Source organism: Cebus imitator, unplaced genomic scaffold, assembly GCF_001604975.1.
Source record: "Cebus imitator isolate Cc_AM_T3 unplaced genomic scaffold, Cebus_imitator-1.0 Scaffold9, whole genome shotgun sequence".
Taxonomy (NCBI): Eukaryota; Metazoa; Chordata; class Mammalia; order Primates; family Cebidae; genus Cebus; species Cebus imitator.
In genome coordinates this window covers 2155415-2162009 of record NW_016107324.1, presented here as the reverse complement: position 1 = coordinate 2162009, position 6595 = coordinate 2155415, and the positions used below count along the sequence as shown (strand labels likewise).

General features: G+C 38.6%; 1 pseudogene across 1 annotated transcript in view; it reads right to left on the bottom strand.

Annotated features, from left to right (window-relative positions):
- Positions 1–1594: 1594 nt before the first annotated feature.
- Positions 1595–6595, bottom strand: part of LOC119473511 — a 5535-nt pseudogene continuing 534 nt past the window's right edge. The window contains exons 2-3 of the transcript XR_005202731.1: positions 4609–4736; positions 1595–1758 (exon numbers count right to left, since the gene is read on the bottom strand). The product of XR_005202731.1 is annotated as a 28S ribosomal protein S24, mitochondrial-like (transcript). The remainder of the gene's footprint in view (positions 1759–4608; positions 4737–6595) is intronic.

Genomic DNA, 6595 nt, shown 5'->3' with positions numbered 1-6595 from the left:
ACACACACACACACACACACACACACACACACAGCCTGTGTGTGTAAGTCTGTGGCTTTTATTCAGAGAGATCCACATGCCACAATTGCTAACTGCTCACTGACACCAGTTCACATTTTTTACACTCTCAGACTCCTACACGTTAAGAGTGCCAGATCAGAGGCATCGGGGGCAATGAATCTCAATGGTTAGGGCCCCTTTTTTCTTTCTTTCCAGCATCAGCCACAAGCAATTTTCATCTTTGTCACACTCCATCTGTTTGGTGCATATGGACCAAGTGAGCTACACCAGAACACAAGATGTTGGCCAGCTCAGATAAACAAACATTTACTGAGTGCACATAGAGGGCTTGACATTGTGTTTGGCCCTGGAAATATAAACATGTCACTGTCCTGGATCTGGAGTAATTTTCCTGTCAAGGTTTTATTTTTTACTGAAAATACCCAACAGCTAATACAACCTGGTGCCTAATGTGAACTTTGACGTCCAGTCTCTTTGAAACCCTCAGATCACATTCTGTCCCAGGCTCCTTTACTGTGCCCAACCCAGCCTTGCCTGTTCAAATGAAAAATTTTGCCTAATTCCTTCCGGTGTGGTCTGATATTGCAAGTCCTAACCTCATCTTAACCCTGTGAATGTCTGTCCATTTCATCAAAATTAACAGAGAGTAGTACCTTATTCTCCCAGTCAAATATATTTTAATTAAATAACAACTAGTAAGGCCATCCCAGCTCAAATTTGAACCTAAGAAGTTGAGGTCCAGAGTCTGTGTGCTCTCATTCATGGTATTTCTTTCATGTTATTTTTAATCACACAATCATGCAAGAAAGGTATTATTTTGCCTACTTTACAAATGATAAAGAACTGAGGCTTGGAGAGGTGAAAAAACTTGCCCAAGTACAGAGCTAAGACTGAAGCAGATGTGTCTGACTTGAAATGTCCCGTTCTTTCCAAAAAGATGCCCCACTGGCCTTGACACTAGTGGCTGTACATACTGCTTTACAGTTTACAAAATGCTTTGGCATACGATATCTTTATACATCATGAGGAGCCAGCAATATAGATCTGTTATCTCTACAAGTGAAAAACAAAATGGAGGCTTAGAAATTGAAATAACTTTCATAAAGTTATTTCTTGAAAGAACCGTTAGAATAAACTGTGACACAGAACCCAGAATTCTGAATCCAAGTCAAGGTTCTCTTCACTGTGCCTAACTACCTTCCAAATTCAAACTATTATCTATTTTCTGAGTACCCATCACAACTGAAAAGACTACCCCAGCTCTAGGACTTACTGCTTCATGCTGAAAACACAAATCATCATTGCTAACAGGTGAACAGGAAGATGAAAAATTAGTATACTAGGGATATAGCTTATAACTGATAGTTGTTTAAAAAAAACCTTAAGTGTTAGAAAATAATTATATATATTCATGATTAGATATTTCCATCAAATGTTTAGAATGTAGGTGATGGTATAACAAAGGTTAAATCTCCCCATCTATCAAATGAAGAGGTAGGATCAGATATGTGCTTTCAAACTGGTGCTTCAATGATCCAAACCTGGGAGTTTTCTGAAGGTCCATAATAGCCAACTATTGGGTGGTCCGCCCAGCCACTCCTCTGGGAATTGCAGTGTTTCTGCTGCAGCTCCCTACTCTGTCAGCCACAGGATCGTGACGCATCCAGGACCAGTCAGAGGCTTCTTCCTGCATGGTGGATGACCCAGTAATGTGTAAACCATGGTGGTTAGCCAGTACTGTGAAGGGGAACAGAGAAAGCTAGTCTATAAACAAAAAGAGGACTGAATTAAATTTGTAGGAAAAAGAAAGAAAATTACCTGAATTTCCCAAATGCCGTCGTTCTTAAGGCTTTCCTATTGTTTGCTTATGCCAGTTCATGGTAAGTTCTACTACTTGCAACCACATAAACTAGACTTATTCAAGGTGCTGAGAAAGGAGGGGGATAGATAAGGGTTTAGCCTCACATTCTTATTAGTTTCTGTTATGGGTTGAATTGTATCTCTCCAGAAACAGTAAGTGGAAGTCTTAATCCCTAGTATCTGTGAATGTGACTTTATTTGGAAACAGGGTCTTTACAAGATGTAACCAAATTAAGATGAGATCATTAGGACGGGCCCTAATCCAATATCACTGATGCCTTCGTAAGAAGAGAAGGAGAGGCACAGATGTAAGAGGGGCGAAGGCCATGTGACAGTATTAGGCAGAGATTGAAGTGCTGTAGCTACAAGTCATAGAAAGCAAAGGATGGCCAGCACTCCTAGAAGCTAAGGAAGGGCTCCCCTCCAGGTTCCTGAGGGAGCATGGCTCTGCTAACATCTTGAATTTGGATTTCTAGGCTCTAGAACTGTGCAGTAATGAATTTCTGTTATTTTAAGACACCCAATTTGTGGTACTTTGTTACAGAAGTCCTAAGAAATAAATGCAGGATTCTAATTCAGATGCTCCACTTTAAAAAATAAAATTCTAAATCCCTGGATTCCATGGTTTTACATTTAAGTTATCTAAAAGTTTCATTTATATAAAATATCTTACTTGGGATGAAGCTGAATAAATGAAACTGTGATCTAAAATTTTCCAGTTAATTTGACTTCTACATGTATATTACAATTGTATAATTACTTTTAATAACTTCTGCTAAAGAGTGTGCTTCTTTCTATTAAAAAAATTAATTTTTACAGTTTGGTTAAATGTCACCTTTTATTTCTAGAATCTCCAAGTACAGGAATAAGGTACATACATGTTTTCTTTAATAGTTTTCTTGCAAAACCCAGCATCTCAGCAAAAGCTGCTGTTAATACTTCAAATTTATCATAACTTAAAGGAGACACAAGAGATACAGTAATGAGAGTACAATGGAGACCTAAAGTAAAATTATTTCAAAAAGATCTAGAATATCGTCATCTAAAATTTTTGAAAGAAATGTAAGTTAATGGCCAGGCATGTCACATCTGTGATCCCAGCACTTTGGGAGGCTGAGGGGGGCAGATCACAAGGTCAAGAGATAGAAACCATCCTGGTCAACATGGTGAAACCCTGTTATCTACTAAAACCACAAAAAGTAGCTGGGTGTGGTGGCCTATGCCTGTAGTCCCAGCTACTGAGGAGGCTTAGGCAGGAGAATTGCTTGAACCCAGGAGGCAGAGGTTGCAATGAGCAGAGATGGAATCACTGCACTCCAGCTTGGAGACAGAGTAAGAGTCCATCTCAAAAACAAAACAAAAAAAAAAAAAAGAAAGAAAAGTAAGTTAACTATCTACCATTTATAACCAAATTCTCCTTTTAGAGTCTCAGGAGACCTAATTCTCCCCACTAATACATGAGCTAACAACATCAGGATCAAACATATGCAGGATTGGTGTTTATAAGACCTGATGCAGGTGTGATGGTTACATTTTAAAAATTGTATTGTAGACTTGCAGGTGGCCAGATAATTTTTTATTCATGACCACATTTTTCTAGAGATGTTTCCAATAAAAAGTGCATTAGAGTTATATTGTGCTTTTCAGTTTTCAAAGAACATTTGAATACGTGATCCCACTTGACCTACAAAATTGTGATTTTAAATTAGAGAAGGCAAATATTATCATCTGTTTTATAGCAGAAGAGACTGATGCTTATAAATCTGCCCCAGGTCATACAACTAGTAAAAGGTAAAACCAGGTCTTGTGATTCCAAATCTAAAATGTAGTTTCTAAAAACTAGGCTCTCTATTTGATTCAGACTCTGGTTTTGGGTTATTGAATGTTGGATTATTAACTGCAGCCCTCACAGCTTCATAAGGAAAATAGAATCATTTGTTTTTAAAATTCACTTTTAAAAAGTGAGTAGGTGCTTTTTTTTTTTTTTTTTTTTTTTTTTTTTTTTTTTTTTTTTTTTTTTTATCTTGACATATTTTCTTTCTAGAAATCCTCATAAACTAAAGAGGTGGCTGTAGCTCAGCTGTTCGGTGCCTGTGTTAGATCGGGACAACCACGGAGGGATCAGCAGTCCTACTGCCATGGCTGCTGAGAGTTCCCAGCCAAATGGGAACTCCTCAGAGGCGAATAGAGGAGTGGCCAAGATCATGATAGAAGTGATGTGAAACCCCACAAACCTCCTCCCTCCGTAATGTCCTCATGAGGCGAAGAGAGGAGTGGACAGAACTTACAAAATCATACATGTAACTGCCTCTTCCTAAATGCAGGAGACATATAAGCAGAACACTTCAGAGTTAGAAAGGTGGACTTTCTGATTTCACATTTCTACTCAGGGTTGTGTCTACAAAGGATCAAAATAAGAAGTAGCTTCACCTCTGCCCATGGTCTTTCAGCATAGGATAGTCACATTTCCAAAGCTCTGCTAGGTCAAGAGGCTACATGATAGGACTATTGCACTTTCCAATATTCACACAATTAGTTATTTCCCCTCCCTCAAGTATCATCAGTCCCCTCAGAATTTTTAGCTTCCAATCTCACAATGACAGTGATAGCACCAGGATGAAGAATGAACACACCCTTGTTTAAGGGCTTCCTGCACTGCCACCCTCCCATCCAATGAAACCACAGGGAAGCTCCTCTCCCACAGAGAGAGAGACTCTCTGGGCTCACCAGATATCATGGAGCCAGAAGTACTCTGGTAGCGCTTGTCAACCTCCTCCTCAGCCCAGAGATCTGAGCTAAAAGAAAGGCATGAAGAGGTGTCGCCACCTTCTCTTTGAATCTTGTCACTTGTCTGTCTATGGAGTATAAAAAGAACCATTGAGACTTGAGAAAGAATTGCTGTTTACAAAGGCAATAAATATTCATAATATTATACTAATAATAGCCCATGTTGAGTTACAAATATGCTTTGCAAGCTGGCATTGTGTGGAAAAACTTTAAGTTTTCTTTTTCCTTTTCATATCATCTTTCTAACAAGATCAAAGTCCTATTCCTATCAGAAATATGCTTAGGGAGGCAACTATTTCAGTCTTACTAGAAGAGGCACAATCCAGAATGCACCATTATAGCATGTGTAATTCTGTGAGCAAAGGGCTATAAAGTGTAAGAAAGAGATACACAATAATAAAGTTGGAAAGGGCCTTAGGTTACATGGATTTCACTTTTCTCATTTAACAGATACAGAAATCAAGGTTCCCAAAGAAGTGCTTGGAATATATTTTCTATATTTTTAAAAGAATGTATAATGGATACAACTCATCCATAAAAAAGAATAACCTATAGAGACACGCAACATCACTGATGACTCTCACAGACGTGGTCCTAAGTGAAAGAAGCCAGAAACACACTGAGGATTCCATTTGCAGGAAGTTTTAGAACAGGCAAAACTGATCAAAAGTAGAAACAATTGGAACAGTGGTTGCCTGTGGTGTCAGAGGATGGGTATTGAGGAGGTGTTGAGTGTGAAGGGTCCGAGAGGGCTTTCTGGGAAGATGGATATGTTCCAATTTATGACACAAGGTGTAGATTACATGGCTACATCCATTTGTCAAAATGGGACAGTTAAGATTTGTGCCTTTTAATGCATGTACATTTTATCTTAAAAAACTGTAAAGAAAAACAGTCATTTTTCAGTGGTGGTGTGATGAGTAGGCAGCGGGAAGATGGAATGAGAATGGCAGAATGCTGTTAACTGTTGAAGTGAGCACAGGGGTTTACTCTGAATATGGCTGAAAAGTTTTTGTGACATAAACTTGTACAAGATGAACGTGATGAGCAAGGGAAAATTCAGTCGTTTATGAGCACTCTGCTTACTGGTCCAGGACTCTTTTCAATTCTTTTTTTTTAAGGACACAGGGCCTCACTGTGTCACCCAGGTTGGAGTACAGTGGCACAACCACCTTTAAATTCTTTATATTCTCGAGTAACCTTAATGCTTTCAGCTATGTTCTAGGTTCTCTTCCCATCTTAGCCTCTTTCCCCACTTGAGCCTCTCTCCTCACCTTCCTAAAGGAAAGGAGAAACCTGAGAGCCAAATGAAGCCCGAGGAGCCCACCCAAGGCTTCACACGGGGCCCTGTGAAAAGACTGTGACCCCTCCTGGCTAAGGCAGCTGCCAAACTGCCAGGACACGGATTCTCCAATCAGTGTCACACAGTGTTTGTCCATGAAAAATACTCCTTTTATGCTCTGTACCTCTGAGATAGCCAAATATCTTTGAAAATTGAAAATGCTTCAGTCTCACATAGCAAAAAAAAGACAAAATGAGAGGCAATTAGATTGCCCTCTCACATGTCTTTTATTTGATGGCCGAAATAAATTATTTTAATCATTACATTTCTTACCTATTTGTTATTTTAGTCTCAAATCTTAGTTAATGTCTTCCATCTTAAATTAGAATTTGAGCAATACAAGGTATCAAAGGAGACATTATTGGCAGCGTTTCTTTGCAGACATTATTAAATTAGTTGGTGATTCTCCAGTTCATCAACTTACCTCCATCTAGGAAGCAGAGTTCATAAAGCGTGGCAGTAAGAAGTTATTAATGAGTTTAGTTTTCATTAATTTTATATAAACTAAAATGTATTTTAACATAATAAATTCAAATATCACAGATCCATCACAGGAGTTTTTTTTTTCTTTTTCTTTTTTTTTTT